Below are 20,038 nucleotides of genomic sequence, written 5' to 3' on the forward strand. Positions count from 1 at the left end.
TAATACTGTAATACTTTTTCGTTGCTTATGATATTTATTACAGACTATAAATACTCTTTAGTGAAAGAAAGAAATAAATTAATAAAGGAAAACAGTGTGTTTAGCTTCGCTGCTGGTCGGTGATAAACATAATCATGAGCAATATATTAAAGCCTCGAATACTCAAAATCTTAATTTTTTTTTTATAAGTCGCCATAACGGTTAACATTTATTGTATGCCATAGTTTGAGTGCCTTTTGGATTGGATAGATTAATTGTAATATGGTAATATAGCTATAGTAGCTAAGGAAGGAAAAAGCTCTGCTTATTGAAAAATTCACAAAAGATTGAAAAAAAAAGTGTTGTATAAGATCTGCCTAATACGATGGCGATAGGATTTGGTATTTATAATAATTTATTGGAAATTGTCATCATTTACAACAAGTAATTGATATATAAATGCAGTCGAGCTTTGTGTGTCAAATATGCGATTTATACCGTATTTTCCTTTTAGAGGGTTTTGTGATTTCATTGACATTTTGTAGCCAGCATTTGCACAAATATTTGACCAAATGTTGAGTTCTATTTTTCTTTGTCATGATCTCTTTTTTTATATAATTTAAAATGTTTTGAATGTATATTTAAATTAATGATGATAATTACTGTAGCAATTCAAAATAATATTTCTATTTTATCACAGATTACATCTTATATTAATAAATATTCATTTATATTCATATTCGAATATTGATATTTTTCTTAAAAACACCAATCGATATTAAAAGTTTATAAAAAAGTATGAAAATAGATAACATAATTATGATAATTAGTAGTAAAGTAGTCAACAATAACAAAAATATAAAACCAATCGATCTTTGCCTAAATAAAAATACCTTGAAATTAATGTCGAAATTCCGTCATCTTATAAGTAAAATGTTTATTTTAAAAACGAAACTATTTTAAACGAATAATTAAATTAGAATAGTAATTAATCAAAATGTAAAAATATATCACAGACGTTATCAAAAATATAACAAATATAATTAGTAAACAAAAAAAAAATAAAAAAATAAACGTTGCTTTTCATTACTTACATCATTCGTTTATAATTATAATTTTTTAATAAAAATAAATGCAATTATGATTATATTAGATGTAATTGATCGACCAAAATTGTATCAAGTATCGTCTTTGCAACATTTTAAAGTGACTAAGTATTGTTAATGTATAAAAATATCATTTCTGTGACATATCTATACATATTATATTCTTGCGCTTATCTGGTAAATATCATCTCTGGTATTATATATATATTTTTAATATTTAATAGGCTTGTTTGATCCGAGTAATATTATTATGCTATTTAATTTTTTCATGTAGAAACCAATATTAAATATCTTGTGCTATAAATATTTATGTTAATTTATTATAAAAAAGTTTATCACTGTCTTGACAATAATATGTTTAAAATGAGTAAAAATATTAACTTTGTTCAGTTTTTGATACAGTTTTTTTTTATTTGAAAATTCATATAGTAATGTTTATTTTATTTTTATTTAATTGATTGATTTTTAATTTTGTATTATATAACTTGAGTGGATGTGGTATGTGTGATGGTTATTTTATTTATTTTGATTTTGATCTCCAATTTATGAAAAAGTATTATTTTTCAATTACAATTATAATAATTGATTTCGTTTATATACAAAGGTGTCGGAATTTCAACAGTTAAAATGTGCAATTATTTTTACTATTATTTATTTTTGATCTATAATTATGTGTAAGTGTGAATTTGTGTGTTTGTTTTTATTATTAATTATTCCAAATGGTAGAATTGTCAATCAATGGAAGATTACAATATTTATTACTTTTTGTACCAGTTTATTCTAAGTCTGCTTTTGTAGATGATTGAAAAGATCGATGTTTTAATAAGCCATTAAAGAGAAAGAGTTTTTAAAAACAGATGCATTTCGTTATACATTAAAAATTAATATTAATTGTGACATAGTGTTTGTATGTTCATTTGTCTTTATTATTTAGTGTTATGTGTCTGCGTTAATATTTTAAATACATCACATTTCATATAAATATTAAGTTTTGTTAATTTAAATTAAGCTTAGTAATAATACCGATACACTAAAATAATTACATATATTTATTAATTAATGCTTCAAGACTCGAAATACCTAGTCCCTATCCAGCCATACCATAATCATTTCTTGAAACAAATTTATGTAATAACTGGCTTTTAGTTGTAAATGTAGGTGATATGTATTATAATTATTAGGCACATTAGCTTTATAAATAACGCAAGATATACATTGATTGTGATGCGAAGTTAGGATGAATTCTGTGCCGAGAAGTGTTGTTTAGTTTTATCATTTATGGAAATAAACGTTTTGCAAATAGTCATCTTTTATTACCCTTTAAATTTGGAAGCCTGTGACTTAATTTTTGAACTTCTGATTAAAAACGAGTAAATATATGTTTTAGCGTCTGTGACAGAAAATTCTATCCTTCCAGGGATGACAGGATAGTGTTTGTATTGGAGTTCATCATTTTTAATGTTAAAGGTATGAACTGCTGGGCATAGGCCTCTTTCTCGATGTAGGAGAAGGCTCGAAACATTCTACCACGCTGCTCAACTGCGGGTTGGCGGATATGAGACATTGGTTTGAGGCATTAATAAAAAATGAGCGTGGGAGTCTACCCTCAATGGGGGTAAATTTGGAGTTGAATTTTTTTAAAGATTGTCTGATTTTTTAATCTGAGGAAAAATATTTTTTATGAGCTGCCATCAGAAAAGTTGTTACGTTGTTGTTAGAAATACAGCGCCACCTGTTATGCAGTAGCAAAAACTATTTCCAATGCCACATATCAAGAAATAGCGAAGATTTTGAGCAACACGATTATTGTATTTCGCCAATGTTTTCATCAATCCTGAAACGATTTTCAAAATTATAATTTTTCTTTGACAGAGTTTCTCTTAGGTGGTCTTACGCTCACCAAATACTATACCTATGATGCTGATATCCCAAGTAAATCAAATTATGTTCCCATATAACGTACGTTTTGAAATTGAGGGTTCCTTGCTGATTTGCTAATTTCAAAATCTTTTTCATAATTTCCTCAAGATTTTAATACATACCTTTGGAATTTTTGATTTTACAATTAAATGCACGATAACTTATATATTTTTTATTTAAACGTCTTCCAATAATCACGTTATGTATGTTTTTTAGAAACTTTCTAACCCCCTTCCTTGGTTATATGTGGTGAGGTATGGGGAGGGGTGATACTTAAAAATCACGTATTTTTTTTTGTGCAACTATTATAATATATTATTAAAATTTTCACATTATAATCCTTCTAAACAAGTATAATCTCAATAAATTTCGAAAATTAGGCATCGTGATACAATTTTCTAGATAAGCAAGGTTGGTTGGTTTTAGAAATCGAGCGTTCAACTAAAAATAAATACTCCCCCCTTCTTTATGATATCTTGTGATTTTTCACCGACACCCTCTCCCCCTTTTGAGCCTCACGTAATTAATGGACAACCGCTTAATGAAAAGTTTTCTTTCTTTTCAATAAACTATATGTATGAATAATAAAAAATATTGGTTACTGGATGACCAAATATTTAAGTAATAAAATAGATTATCGAATTGGCCGCCACAAAGTGGCCGTAAATCTTAAACATTCATAACTATAAGTGATTCTAAAATTTTTATGTCAACATCAACAAACGTAAATCCCACGCGTTGTTCACCACAGCCAGCGTGTCGTGACGTAAAACAGCTGATAATAAACAGGTGCGAGTATATTTACAGCTCAGCCGTGATAAAAATATTCCTGGATAGACCTAGGCTCACACCCTGAAGACTAACTGTTAGCCATGAAAAGCTAAATATATCTTCTTTATAATACTTGACAATTTCATTTTGACTACTGACTATGTGTGTAAAATTTTGAACGAATAATCATCTCGGCATCTAATTTTTATTATTTCACATTAAAATTGAAAGTGTCTGAGAAGGTGTTTATTTCTCGTTTCGTTAAATATTGAAATGTAATAGTTTTCTAGAGTAGTATCATGTCACTAGCAATTTACTAAAATGATGTACGATAGTTTATCTTAAAACAACTCTAATATTATTAACCCTTTCGGACCTGTTGGTATGTATATGTCCCATACTTCAGATGACTGTTGGGACATAACATCCCATGGATATGCAACTGAGGACTGAGACTCTAAATTTACTTTATGAATGGGATTATACATCCCATATCGTTAATGGATCTTCACTTTATATATTGACAATGGTAGTTTTTATCTGGCAACATTATTTTTTAGACAGTCGTAATTTATAAAGGTCACGGAAAAGACGTTACATTTTTGATAATAAATATAAGTGGTTTTAAAACTGTTTTCAGGTAAGTTTTTTTATTTATTACGTTCTGTAAACTAACTAATTTATGTTAAAGATATTTTCTATGCAAAATATTGGGATTTTGATAAACAATTTTGGTTTTGGGACACTGGATCCCATCAGTCTTTTTTAAACTTACTTAACCTTAGATTAAAGGAGATTTCATTGCATTATGCTGATTTATAGTTTATATGGAAATAATGCTTTTCATTGCTTTCTTTTACTACTTAATACTGCTTTTCGCTGCTTTTGCATGATTGTGTACTTGTTTCAGAATGTCTTCAAAACGCAAAATTATAAAAAAAACGCTGAGAGAAGATGAAATTAGTAAATTCTTAGACGATGATGATGACGATGAGACCTCTTTCGATGAATCTGTTGGTAGTGATGACTTATATGTTCCACTGCAAGACTCATATGCTAGACGTACCTTTGAAAATGAATCAGATAGTAGTATTGATGGTGATGTTTTGATTGAACCAGAAGACCCACTAATGCAGGAAGATGAAGAGATGATTAGTGCAAGTACGGATCATATTGAACTAGAAAGTGAAAATAGGGAAGTGCAAGAAGATCAACAGATAGAAATGGAAGTTATTAATAAAGTTGTGGGAATAGAAGATTCGTACGAAGTATTACAAAGACCTTCGACTTCAAATACTAATATTATTTGGGGCCCAGTAGAACAATCCTTTACACCGCGAAAATCCGTGAGTTTACCAAGAGTTTGCCGAAGTTCAGATTTATTCTCGAGTGATTCCAAGCCTCTTGACATATTTTTGAAATTTTTCCCTAAAAGTTTAATAAACTACATTGCCCAAAATACTAACATAAGAATAGATAAAGCAAGATCACAAGTAGGAGATAGAGATGCTAGAGCTCGCAAACGAAGCTATATGACAGCTACAGATGGAGGCGAAATAATGATAGTTCTGGGTTGCACCCTAATTATGGGATATAACCAACTACCTTCATTCTCAGATTATTGGTCTACTAAACCTTCACTTGGTAATGCGGTTATAAAAGCTGCTATTAGTCGCGATAGGTGCAAATTTTTGCTAGGAAAACTTTATTTTACCAATCCTGAAAAGCCTCCTAATGTAATAAATAAAATTTATTATATAGAAGACATAATGAATTGTTTAAAAATAACGTTCAAAAAGTACAGAGAAGACAGTTACATACAAAGCATTGATGAGTCAATGACAAAGTTCAAAGGCCGATCGTCTCTCAAGCAATATATGCCAATGAAACCCACTAATAGAGGAATAAAAATATGGGTACGAGCTGATGCTACTACGGGATATGCTTATGATATGAACGTTTATGTTGGAAGAGACTCAAATGCGACTATGTTACGACAAACACAAGAAATGACACTCGGAGAAAATGTTATTCGCACTCTAAGTGCTACCATAGAAAATCCAGATACAACACTTTGTTTTGACAGATTTTTTACTTCAGTGACACTAATGAACACCTTTGAATTTGCTTGTGTGGGTACATGTAATGTATCTCGCAAAAATATGCCTAAGATCTGTCCCGGACAGAAATTCAAGCAAGGTGAAATGGCATTTGTTGAGAACGGTCATGGCACTATTGCGGCTAGATGGCAAGATACGAAAGATGTTGTGATTATGAGTAACTGTCATGATGCCACGAGAACTGAAGTTCAACGAAAGTTGAAGAATGGTATCACAATACCAGTACCAGCACCAGAAATGGTCGCGTTTTATAGACGTGCAATGGGTGGTGTTGACCGAAATGACAGAATGTGTGGAGAGTATGAATTTGAACGGAAATCGACGAAATGGTGGAAGAAAGTATTCTACAGGCTTTTGAAAATGGCAGTAGTAAACTCTTGGGTAATATACAGAGAAAAGGTAAATCTAAAATGCTCTATGAAAGATTTCATGATTGATTTGGCTGAGAATATGGTAGAATACGGTAAAAATATAACGGGAAACAAAAGAAGACCTGTGAATCCAATGCGACCTACTGGAGGTGTGGTAGGTAACCATTTACCCATCCAAACCGATAATAGGAAACGTTGCATTTCATGCACAAAAAACAAAAAAGACACGCGCACTTACACCAAATGTAGTGCGTGTAATAGCTTTTTATGTAAAAACTGTTTTGCATCATTTCACCTTTCTTGATGCCCATTTCTTCTCTAAGTATTTTGCCCTCTGCTCTCGTTTTTTTTTTAATTTATATAATTTTTTATTGCCTTAAAATACTAATTAGACATTATGTTTTTTGATAACATTCAATAAATAATAAATATAGCATTATTGTTTTATTTATAAAATTCAATTTATAATTTTTCCAAAAAATGTATGAAAAACCTACTCAAATACAATAGGTTTCAAGACTGATGGGACGTATTGTCCCATGGTTAAAAGTCTAGATTTCAGCTATTAGAAAAAGTCTAGATAGTTTTTATAGTAATCTTATTTCAGTATAAGTATTTTACAACGTTCTAACGCGTGAAGATTCATATTTTAAGTTTCAGTCTAAGAACTGTACCCCTAGGCCGAACCGAAAGGGTTAAAGTTACGAGGTTTGTTAGATCAACGTAATTGAAAATTTCCTTTTGATCGCGCACAGCATGGTGTACAGCGAGCACGCTTGTTAAATGTGAACTGATCATGAGTCAGCGCTTATTGAACAGATTAGCTGTTCCCAGCCGCCAGGCTCCCGAGTTCCCGACTGTGTTGGTTTTAGTCAAACAAAAAGTAAATATTTTCTTGCTGCTAATAGATACTGACTGATATTAAAGCTGACAAGTATGTAAATTATTAACTTTGAGCAGTCGGATAAATGGGTATAAAATGTAAAAAAGTTTGTGTATTTATGTACGCACGTAAGAAGTTACTCGTATACTTCATTGGCTAGCTACACATTGCCAATTTCTTATTCGTAGCTAACTTCAGGTGACGGTGTGCGCGCGCTTCGTAAAAATTTACTGTCACAATTTTTCCCTAACGCGCCCAAGAAGTATAACTTCAAAAATAGTATCGTACTATAAGTAATATAAGTAATATAAAAACTTTACACTCGATGTTCCCAGTAGGGAAAATATTTTATACGGTTTTCCGAAACATATTAAAACAATACACAGCACCAGGCCACGAATAACTTTATTGCCAAAACATATATTTTTCATGAGCGGTTTCGACATTTTTACAGGCTTCTAAAATCGCATATATATTCTAGGTGGTATATGATTATCTGTATTATGGTCTATGTGATATAATGTAGGAGCTTCTTTTGAGGAAAACTTCTCCATTTCTTTTTTTTTCATAGTTTATAAATGGTTTATAGAGAACCCGAGAAACATATTTCACCATCCAATGCTGTGGCCACTGCGGTAACTGGTCGTCAACGAATAAAATGTGGGGCTTTTGATGATTTGATAACGAATTTGTCAAATATTTTAACGAAAAGTTTTTATTAATCTTTGCAAACGTAAAATATCTTTAAATACACTGTAAAAGAAATATATGTATAATGAATGAGGATTACAGATTTAGATTAGATATTATAGTGGGAATCAGAAGTTTCTTATCGTGTCAAGATACACTCATTATTAAATAATGTGTCTAATCTATTTTGATAATCAAATGTACGAGTACCTACTGGTAATAAAATTATTGAACACTGATCTTCTAGCGAGAATTATGATAAAATTATTTTAATGTACAAACATAATTTTAAATTTTTTAACTATTAACGGGGTTCTCCGTAACTATTCCATGCCGAGCCGACGATAGCTGACGACGGGTTACGATTAATGGTGATTCGAAAGTGCGTAATAAAAAAGTAATATAAATAATTATTAGGTATTGCCAGAGACGATGGCAAGAGACCGGACGGTATGAGTTTGATTCCATAGAAGATGAGCCGGGGCTGGTATGGGATGCAACCTGTTCAGACACGCTGGCCCCTTCCCATCTACATGGAACCAACAACAGAGCTGGTCCGGCTTTTGAAGCGGCAGAAAAAACAAAAGCATACAAATAGAGGGGTCTAGGCTCCGAATATGATTTTGTCCCATTCGGTGTCGAGACCCTTGGTCCGTAGGATCCTAGTGCATAAGACTTTTTAAGGAAATAGAAAAAAGGTTATTCGACGTCAAAGGAGACGGAGCTGGCAGCTACCTCGGAAAAAATTAGTCGAGCTATTCAAAGGGGGAACGCTGCCAGTATCTTCGGAACTTTGCCTAAATGGACTCTTTTTAATAATATTTTTTAGTTATTATATATATAATAACTAAAAAATTAAAAACCTTAAATATATATAGGTATATTTAAGGTTTTTAATTTTAGGTTCATTGTTATAACTCTGATGTCTTTAAATGTCTTTTTAGTATTTTTTTTTGAGTAATGTAATATTTCTCTGTTGTTTTTTTGATATTGAAAATTTTGATATATTTCTTTAAATATATTCCTATATATATTCAACCATATACTAATAAAGTATATCCTCTTTATCCACTAATTATCACAAACGTTAATCTTTTTAATAACATTTTAATAATTGATGGTAGTCGTTTAAATAAACTTTATATTGATATTAAATAAAGTTTATGCATGTTACTATATTGTATTTAAAGATATAATCCCAGTTAGATGGCATTGTTATGAACAAAAACTACACACAAAATGCAACATATGCAGTATGTATGCGCTTCCATTTTTGTCCCGATGAATAAGCAAAACTTATGTATTAGTTCAGTTCGAGTCCGATTTTTTTATTTGTCATTACATTAATTTCTCAGTAGTAATAAGTGTTTTTTTTAAAGACCCACGGAGTGCCATCCTAACAGTACGAAGTTAGGAGTGGTAGAGTTTACAATACGATAGTAATTTATCTCAGACGACAGAACACAATAGTTTCGAAACTGTGTTGGAATGCCGAAGACGTGTGCAAAAATATTCCAGTATATCAACTTTCTAGATATAAATAGAATGAATACTAAATTTTGTTATCAAAGAAAGCAATAAAGTGTTAATATTATAAATAATAACATAAATGTAGTCTTTATTTGTAAATTTGGTTTCAAAAAGTAAACACTGATTGTCAAGATTTTTTTTAACTGATTGTATTTGCACTTTATTATTTTGTTGTTGTGTCTTCTAAGAGATAAACGTTTCAGACACTTTTTCAAAATTCTTTTTCTCGGTTTAAATACATATTGCAGCAAATATTTTAACTTGCAATATATTAATCAAATGATTGAACTTTATTGGTTGTTTTACCTCCTGCTTATAAACTAGGTATACTAGCTGTACCCTGCGCGCGTTGCTAAGTTTTTTTGTTTTGGTAGAACCAACTCAGAAAGCTTTGGGGGCTCATGCACAACACTTTGCTGAAGATCATGACATCATCAAATGCATAGTTTACGATTCTATAAAGGACATACAGACAAACATTCTTTTATATATATATATCAGTAACATATTTGCTAGATAAACATTAACACCAACCCTTGAAACAGGCCCTGAATTAATTAAAAATAATTTAAAAATATGTGTGTTATTCGTAGTTATTTTGGTAGTAATATTTGAGATTACATTTCCTATGAATTTCAAAGGTTAATGAAACTGTGGGAGCGGTGAACACTGGCAGGTGATAGTCTGAAACAGATGTTTCGCTACGATTCCCCTATGGATTGTTGTGTGAACGGAAACGCACTGTTGGTAAAAAACGTGAATGTGTAGTAAGCAATGGCCCGTGACTTAACCAAACGGTAACTTCTGCGTAATAGTTAAATATGCATTAGATATTTGATTTATATAAGTGAATGTCTGATTTAATAAGAGATAGGTTTAAGAATGTGAAATGTTTGCTTTTTAGGTTCTTTGTAGAGATTACCTTTATATTGCATAAATATTTTTGCTTAATAAAATTGAAATTTTGTAGAATCACAAAAAATTGCGTTATAACTGTTACGTATGCTTTTTGAATTTGTTTTTAACCAACTTCAAAAAAAGGAGGAGGTTACTCAATTCGACCGTATATGTTTTTTTTAATGTATGTTCGGGGATAACTCCGTGGTTTATGAACCGATTTTGATAATTCTTGTTTTGTTGGAAAGGAGATATCCCTAGTTTGGTACCATGATAAGGAAACGAGTATCTGATGATGGAATCCCAGAGAAATCAAGGGAAACTGTCTAAAATCCGCATAACTGTTTACTGGGTGTACCGATTTTGATGATTTTTAATTTAATCGAAAGCCGATGTTTATCATGTGGTCACATTTAAATTTCATCGAGATCTGATTACAACTTTTGGAGTAATCTTTGATAATGCGTATTTACTTGAATATTTTTTCGTCTACCTACGTTGTATTACTTGTCGATATAATTGAAGTCGGTTTTTCTTCGTTTGCCTGCAAACACAATTATAATTTATTATCATTTGTATGTAAGTTTATTATACATCTACACCACCTACCCAATTTAGATAATATTTATATATATCTCCTTTCTATGTATGGGTTGTCTGGAAGAAATGGCTAATTAGCCATAAGTCCGCCCATTGTACTTCACTGTCTGTAACTATCTTTATGCTTTGTTTGTAATGTATTTGTGGTGTACAATAAAGTATAAAATAAATAAAATAAAAATAATTTATACTTACTAGTTCTATTACATACATCACATTTTAATCTTTATTTCTTAACTATACAAATAAATTAACTCTTTTGATTCTTAACATGTTTAAAATTAGTGTCTCCATTTTCAACTCAAATAGAAGTGTAACCATTAAAATACTCGTTTGTGTAAAAATTAATAAATAAGTTAACGAGTTCATCGAGGAAAGTTGTATACCGCCCCCTCAGTCTGTAGACGTATGTGAGCCCAGTGGCAGCCGGGATGGCCTCGTGCTGTTACTTGCTTAAACGAGCAGTTTGGTTGGAGCACTATAACGCTTGCCCCCTATGACGAGCTCCAACAGCCTCGTGTGGAGCAGCATATGTGCATGCGTTTTAGCGAGTAAGAATTCTACATTACCCAGTTTTACCCCAAGAGCCTCTTCTTGGCATCGTCTTAATTATCTACCCTGCGTAAACAAAAAAAAAAAAAGAAAATACAGGAAAGTTGTAGTTTCCATAATAACTTAGCTATCTTACTTATTTGATGTACAATAGCAATTACCGCATTTATAAAGCTATGAAAGTAAAGTGATGCGTAGACGTCAATCATAAATGTATTTTGTTATCATAAATTTATACATATCGTAGTTTAATAATTTTTACCATATATATATATATATATATAATATGTACCTATATTCTATACCTATAATTAATAATAGCTCATTATTAAGACAGACTGGACAGTCATCATGCACTAATATAGACTTACGTAATCGTAAAGATAATGAAATCTGGCTTTTTAAATACACAGACCGAGGACGAGCAGCAGCGTCTTCAGTGCGACAAAGCCAGCCTTGCTGTTACCAACCCCAGCGTGGTGATTATGAGAAAAAACCCTGTGGCGACATCTATCGCGCGACATACGAATTACGTAACTAAGAACTGACGTATCCTACATCGCGATATCAAAGTTATCAGAGCGATTGAGTATATATACATACAAGAACTCGACAACAACCGTTGGGCTAGACAACATTCGTCTGGTCGGAGGATTCTCCCTTTTCGTTGGCGAATGAGGGACTTCACGCCCTCACCACCCCCAAACCCCTACGAGTTCACGTCAAAAGTTTCGGCCCTCAGTTCCCGGTAGCCCCACTATTCCCGGCTACGGCAGTGGCAGCGGCCACGGTAACGGTGGGGCGGAGGGTGCTAAGAATCACTGGGTTACGTAAGATTGCCAGTGTAGGCTGGATGAGGATTGCGGAAAACCGGAAAAGAAATAAAATGAAAAATACAAAAGGCAGCCGTATCGCTAAAACATCGACTTATAAGTATCGACAATTGAAATGAGCTTACCACTAACCGTAAATACAAACAGCTTCCTTAATTTACATAACATTACCACTGGATATTACATCGGAATCATCGCGAACTATCCGCCTTTACGTAAGCTCAATATTACACTTTTTAGTCTGCCAGAGAAGTGCACGTGCAAAAATCAATTTACTTTGGTATTGTCAGGATTTACTTGTGAAACTCGCTTGTTTCTCGTTTTTTATTATATCTATGTATTTGGGAAAAATATGCTTAGATATAAGGATAATGTAAAGGACTATATTAATAGTACTACAATGTATATTATATAATGTATATATCGTGTATATACTAAGCCACTAACGTTACTTTATATTCCCTCTCTTTTTTCTTCTTTATCTGAATTTGTACGTCCTAAGGTTGGCTGGTAGAGAATGCTTTTAGCATTAAGCCCGCCTTTTGTACAATTCTTTAATGTATTATGCAATAAAGTATTAATAAATAAATAAATAATGCAAATATTCATACAACAACAAACAACATTATTTGTTGGCAATTACTTTACGTACCTATGTATACGAAAAGAAATTCGAACTCTCATGCGTGATACTTTTGTAGTACGTTTTCTAATATGATAATATACTCAGCTATTATTGTTATGGTCTAGTGCATAGTTAAACCCCGCTAACGCTCATGGGACGCCTAATTTCGCGCCATAATTAAGTTTTTATATATATTCACATTAATTTAATCCTGGACTTAAAATATTAGTTAACTAGGCTTTTAAGTAAGTATATTAGGCTAATATTATTTGTAGTAGATATAGTATATCCTTTATGCCTTTATTGCTTTCGTCTGCCTCGACGTTTTGAGCATTATTAATCAGTTCGTTATATTATTGTTTATAAAAAAGAATGGAACTGTACGTAAAGAAAGCTTTGACTAATCTTCTGTGGTGAAAATTTCTCCAATATGATATCTCTGTGAAGCGGCAAAAATTAATAACAAAGTTTTTGTGTTCAATCTTCTTATTTATTTTCAATCCACTTTCTTATTATGATTAATTTCACGTTTTTAACCGACTTCCAAAAAAAGGAGGAGGTTCTCAATTCGACTGTATTTTTTTTTTTTTATGTATGTTACTTCAGAACTTTTGACCGGGTGGAGCGATTTCGACAAATTTTCTTTTAATCGAAAGGTGGTGTGTGTCATTTGGTCACATTTAAATTTATTTGAGATCTAACAATAACTTTTCGAGTTATATCTAATAATGCGTTTTTACTTGACGCTTTTTTCGTCGACCTACGTTGTATTATTCCGCATAACTTTCTACTGGATGTATCGATTTTGATAATTGTTTTTTTTTGTTGGAAAGGGGATATTCCTAGTTTGGTACTATGATAAGAAAACCAGGATCTGATGATGGAATCCTAGAGAAATCGAGGGAAACTCTTGAAAATCCGCAATAACTTTTTACTGGGTGTACCGATATTGATAATTCTTTTTTGTTGGAAAGAAGATATCCCTGGTTTAGTACCATGGTAAGGAAACCAGGATCTAATGTTGGGATCCCAGAGAAATCGAGGGAAACTCTTGAAAATCGTCAATAACTTTTTACTGGGATTACCGATTTTAATAATTTTTAATTTAATCGAAAGCTGATGTTTGTCTTGTAGTCACATATAAATTTTATCGAGATCTGATAACTACTTTTTGAGTAATCTTTGATAACGCGTAGTTACTTGACTATTTTTTCGTCGATCTACGTTGTATTATATGTTTATTTGTTTATAAGTAAAAACTGACACTTTCTTATTTTAATCAGAAGTTTCCAGAAAGTTTGCACAATATTTCTGAACGTGAATTTGAGCTCGGATTCAATTTTAAAAAGCAACAATTAAAATTATTTAGACACCTTTATTATTAGCTTTAAAAACATGTGTTTTGTCTTTATTAGAACTGTTTGACGTTGATACTACGAGTATATACTACTCGTATAGCACCACACAGATCAACTCTTAAAAATAATTTAGCTGTTGCTTGACAAAATTATTTCAGTAAATCTCTTAAAAATACCTCTTAACTTACTAATACTTATCTTTACTTTTTTTATTCCGTGGTTCAATAAAACTTTCATCTAAAATAACAATTACGAGTGATATATAATCTGCTTCGTAAGATATCGTGTACATATCCGAACAAAGATATCGAAGACAATAATTGCCAGTTACTTTTTCTAATAACGATAGTTAAAAGATTAATGACGGTTGTTTAGTATGCGATATTGTTCCGACATGGATTTCCCTGAAGATTCGCACGGACGAACTAATGAGTGAAAATTGTTGTCGCCTTCATAATTGTGAGTACTTTCTCACGTCCTCGAGGCGATAGTGCAGTATGTGAGGCGAGGAAATTGCTACAAAACTGTTTTGTATCGACATTACTGACAATCGAAATATTATAATTTTCATATTTATGGAGCCATTCGCGGTTAGACTCCCGTAAATTTTTGCTACTTTTCATAGCTTACTTTCTTATAGTTTTCTGGCGATAAAAAAATAATCAAAATCAGTATTAATAATTCCAGATCTATGCGGTTACGAATTAACCAGTTTTTTCAATTCCTTTTTTATTACTTTTTTTTTCGTTCGTACTCATAGATCAAAAACATAGTTAATCAAACAATGTTCTTCTATCGAATGCAAGTAAGGCTATAAACTACTATCACCGATCGGAATGTCGATTCAACCGGGAATAGCTATCAAGCACCTCGATAGAATTTTAAAAAGTATTTTGATTAATTTCAAAGCCTTGTATCTAGATAAATATACAATAACAAAGAACAACAAAGGAGACACTTTAATTTATGTTTTTAGCTCAAAAATACTTCAAACAAGAAATTTTCATATAAACTTAAATACGCTACCTACAATTAGAATAGAAAGAAAGAAAATAGATTAGTTTAAGTTTTAAAGATTGCACCCAAAAAGGAACAAGTTCTTATACTATTTCTAACTGCCCTTTATGAATCACCGCTGACCAATAAAAAGAGGCGAATGTTGTTGTTTTGATCTCTTTTATTGCTCTTGGGTAATCATCTCTAAATAAATCCAGACAGTCTCCAACGGCGACACGTTTCCTCTTTTTTTGTCCGATTTGGAAATCCTCGAGACTTCTGATCATTTACTGTATGAATTTCTTTTGTTGCCTTTAATTTATGGTGTAAAATATGAATTTTAATTGGAATATGGTTGGTTGGATTTCATTGACGACAAGATGTTTTAATTTGTTTTCTACATTTCTATCACGTATAGAATAAAGAACTGAATTATACCAAAAATAACCATTGTAATACGTTAAATATTCAAATTAAGGTAAAGTTCATATTTTTCAAATGTATGTACTCACATTGTTATATTATGTTGTCTCATAATACAATCTATAGAAAAAAACTTTAAATCTTTTGTGTTTTCACATGGTTTAACCCCTCCACATGTTTTTCTATCAGCTTACAACTTGTTATCATTGATTACTGATTCAATCATACTAGAGGAGAGATGACATTATAGTGGTTTTCTACTTGTTAATGTGGCAGCGTTTCACTGCTCTACATATGTGTGTAATGTATGAAAAATAACTATTCTTCTTTTTTAGGTTTTCGCGTTGCCTTTCGATGTTAGGTTGTAAACAAGTATGAGTTTTATAAGTATCTTTAATACCTACTTAAATACTACAAAATCTGTTATGTTATAAATATCTATGCTAGATATCCTAAATCAATTTCTGCATCCTCTTAAGCTGATTTGATTCATGTTGCGAACCCCACCCACCATGCTGGTAGTCTTATATGGTGTTACTTTACCTTCAAGAACAGAAAAATTATTAGTAAAATTTTGTGTTCAAAAATATATCGATTCCTGTCAACATTTAACCATACAACTTTTCTCTAATATTCATGTCTCAATCTACTCGATTGCATTCAGCAGCTATTAGTTCCTTAGAATAATTCAAATGTTAAAGTCTTAACCTTATATTTTACTCTTGACTCCACACAAAGTAGCTTTGTGCTTTCAAATCTTTGTCGACAAAGTTGCAAATCCAATAAAAGAACATAGTCATAAGCTGCGCGATACTTTGAAGGATAATTGTCTATCTGGTGTATTAGGCTATTAGCGAAAGCTAACGATCAAATTGCCTTTAAGGAAGACGTAATTAACTGACCCCAATACTAGATTGGCATTTGACCCTTTGTCTCAACTTAGTGATTAAAAGTCCGACATATTGAAACATTACCAAAGAATGTAAAATTATGTCAAATATATCAAACCATTTACTTAAATAGGGCATAGCAGGAAATATGCTGCTGAAAATCTGGAGCAGCCTAACTGGGGAAGAGCGTCGACCTTACAGAGGATCACACCTAAAAAATACTGATTTTAAGCAGTGTTTTGATCCAGTGGTGAGTAAGATGACCAGAGCTTCTTGGGGGAATTGGTGGTAGGGTCGGCATCATGGTTGTGATGCTTCTGGTGTTGCAGACATCTATAAACCGTGGTCATTGTTTACAATCTGGTTAGTTGTACGCGTGTTTGCCGACGTAGTTGTGTAAAAAAAGTACATTTATTGTTGTGAGGTGATGAAAGAAAGCTAATATTAAGGCGCAATGCAAAATCTGATAAAAAAGTTTAAGATTAACGCTGAATCTACCTCGCGACTTGTTCTAATAAATCTGATGAACTAAATTCAACCACAAATAACCCACAGTTGGACAAAAACCTCTGCTTCAATACGTTATCTAATAAATGTGATTATATTATGTAAAAGTTTATTGAAATACAAACTGGAAAAATAGTAAATTAATTGTTAAATCAAATCAAATATAGGTGACTTTATTCAAATAGGTCCCAAGAGCACTTTCGAATCGTCATTTAACAAATTAAAATTCTAAAATGTTTATTACTTTTGTAAACGTAAAGCTATCAAACCCCTGTTTAACAATATTGTAAATAAACATTCTACTAATCGTACTCGTATGTAACAGAATAAAAATATTACAATGTTATGTACGTTGCACAGATTCAAAATAGAATTCACGTCTGGTAAATTTCCCAATTTTTTTAAAGTCGGTCATAACAATTTTGCTATTACACAAAGAGATATTATATTATTTGTCTGAAGAAAATAACTTCCTTCAACTCTGCGGGTGTTGAGATAAAATTACAGAAATTAAAGTTTTAGAAATGGCAAAAATGTTATCTCGATTAAACTATCTTAGGTTATTGCTTTTAGTTTCTATCTTTGATAAATAGCATTATGATCATTGACAAAACAGGAAATAATCACAAAATCGATAGGTATAAGCACCTAGACAAAACTTAAACAAACGATGGGTAACACAACAGCGAGTTGCTGTGATTACTGAGTCGAGCCATCGTCAAAACAGGATCATAGATTAGTATTAAAAAGAAAATACTATTATAACCCCTAGTAATAAATAGTATTATAGATCCAATTTCATATTTACCCTAGAGCCAAAAGGGCCATGGCCCGTGGTGGCCGTATGCGCGAGCCGGCGCAGGTCAACCATAGGTACGTATACGATCATGGATAATCGATTTCTAAAAAAACTCAATGCTTTTAATGTTATAATCGTTTTTTTATATACACCGATTTTTAATATACACCGATTTTTTATATAAGCTATCATCTGTAATTCGAGTATACAAGAATTACATGGAAATTATACGAGATAGACACCCTAAAAAAAGTCCGTTGAACAATAAATTAAAATCAATAGATAATATTTTATGCATCGATTTTTTTTCGAAATGTGTCATCCCTTGTATGCTGTACCAGCCTTTTTGCCTTAATTTATCGGGTTTGCCTTTCCCTATTGGGGGTAAATTTTAAAACAACATTAATTTGTGGGGCGTAGTGTAAAAAAGTTGGTTTACTAATTTCATTTTATTTTTACTCTGTGGACATAAAATTTGAACCGTAACAAAATAGAAACCAGAACGAATGGTTACAGCGAGACATCATTATGTATTAGTAATTACATAAAATAACAAATTTGTGCTCATGGGAATAGCTATGTACTACATTTTAAAACATATCAACAAAAATCAATCTTCTTTAGTAAGAAGAAAGTAACCTTATCAACTTTTCGTACTTTTATAACATTCATTTGCAGGAAAACACTAGAAAAAAGTAAAAAACTAAAATCGTCGGGTTACTTACGACAAAAAAAATTAGTATGTCACTTTATGTTCTATAGAGGGCACCACACTCAATATAATGTGACACCATTCAGCTTAAAGCCTATAACCAGCAGATAATTAAGACGCTTCTAATGATACCTTATTAGTGTAAATAATCTTGCTATTACACAAAGATCTCTATTGTTTGTCTGAAGATAATACAACGTAGATCGACGCAAAAATAGTCAAGTAACTACGCGTTATCAAAGATTACTCAAAAAGTAGTCATCAGATCTCAATAAAATTTATATGTGACTACATGACAAACATCAGCTATCGATGAAATTAAAAATTATCAAAATCGGTACACCCAGTAAAAAGTTATTGTGGATTTTCAAGAAGTTCCCTCGATTTCTCTGGGATCCCATCATCAGATCCTGGTTTCCTTATCATGATACTAAACTAGAGATATCTTCTGTCCAACAAAAAAAGAATTATCAAAATAGGTACACCCAGTAAAAAGTTATTGCGGATTTTCAAGAGTTTCCCTCGATTTCTCTGGGATTCCATCATCAGATCCTGGTTTCGTTATCATGGTACTAAACTAGGGATATCTCCTTTCTAACAAAAAAAGAATTATCAAAATCGGTACATCCCGTAGAAAGTAATGCGGTATAATACAACGTAGGTCGACGAAAAAAGCGTCAAGTAAAAACGCATTATTAGATATAACTCGAAAAGTAGTTGTTAGATCTCAAATAAATTTAAATGGGACCAATTGGCACACACCACCTTTCCATTAAAATAAAATTTGTCGAAATCGGTCCACACGGTCAAAAGTTCTGATGTAATATACATAAAAAAAAAATACAGTCGAATTGAGAACCTCCTCCTTTTTTGGAAGTCGGTTAAAAATATGAGTTTGAGAGATATGAGTGAACAGATGAACATACATACATACGTGCATAGGCCGTTAAAATTATAACCCTTCTTTTGGTTTTGCCGTAGTCGGGTAAAAATATATTAAAAATTGTAGATCTTATTATATTAGGCGACGACTGTTTTAGGTACTATAATTTAGGTATGTCTTTATAGTCTTTGAGAAGAAGGCGGAGGAAGGGAAGTGGAGTGTAGTTGTGAATAAAAAGAAATCTAGGTATCGTAATCGGTTTATTAGTAACCAAGGCAAAGCGAGCTACGGGCCGGAGTCGAAGTTTAAGGCGGCGTCAGTAAAAGTGCCGCTGTACATTTCTAACATTAGTAAGGAAACATCGCAACAGGATATCATAGACTATATTGTACGTAAGACTCAAGTGTTAGTTACATTAGAGAAAATCGCACCAAAAATGGATAGAGGTTACGATTCTTATATTTTTTATGTGGATAGCTATAGGGTACCGTTGTTTCTTAAAGATGAAATATGGCCGGAAGGCATTTGTTTTAGGAAATTTATAGTGTTTAAAAAAGACTCTAGTGATAGAAAGGAACTAAATTAAATTGACA

General features: G+C 31.8%; 1 long non-coding RNA gene across 1 annotated transcript; it reads right to left on the bottom strand.

Moving 5' to 3' along the window:
• Positions 1 to 16,029: 16,029 nt before the first annotated feature.
• On the bottom strand, positions 16,030 to 16,522 carry LOC123661392. Its single transcript, XR_006744336.1, has 2 exons — positions 16,363 to 16,522; positions 16,030 to 16,197 (listed from the first exon to the last, which is right to left on the bottom strand). It is a non-coding gene; the product is annotated as an uncharacterized LOC123661392 (long non-coding RNA).
• Positions 16,523 to 20,038: the final 3,516 nt, after the last annotated feature.

The sequence above is a fragment of the Melitaea cinxia genome, chromosome 2, assembly GCF_905220565.1.
Source record: "Melitaea cinxia chromosome 2, ilMelCinx1.1, whole genome shotgun sequence".
Taxonomy (NCBI): domain Eukaryota; kingdom Metazoa; phylum Arthropoda; class Insecta; order Lepidoptera; family Nymphalidae; genus Melitaea; species Melitaea cinxia.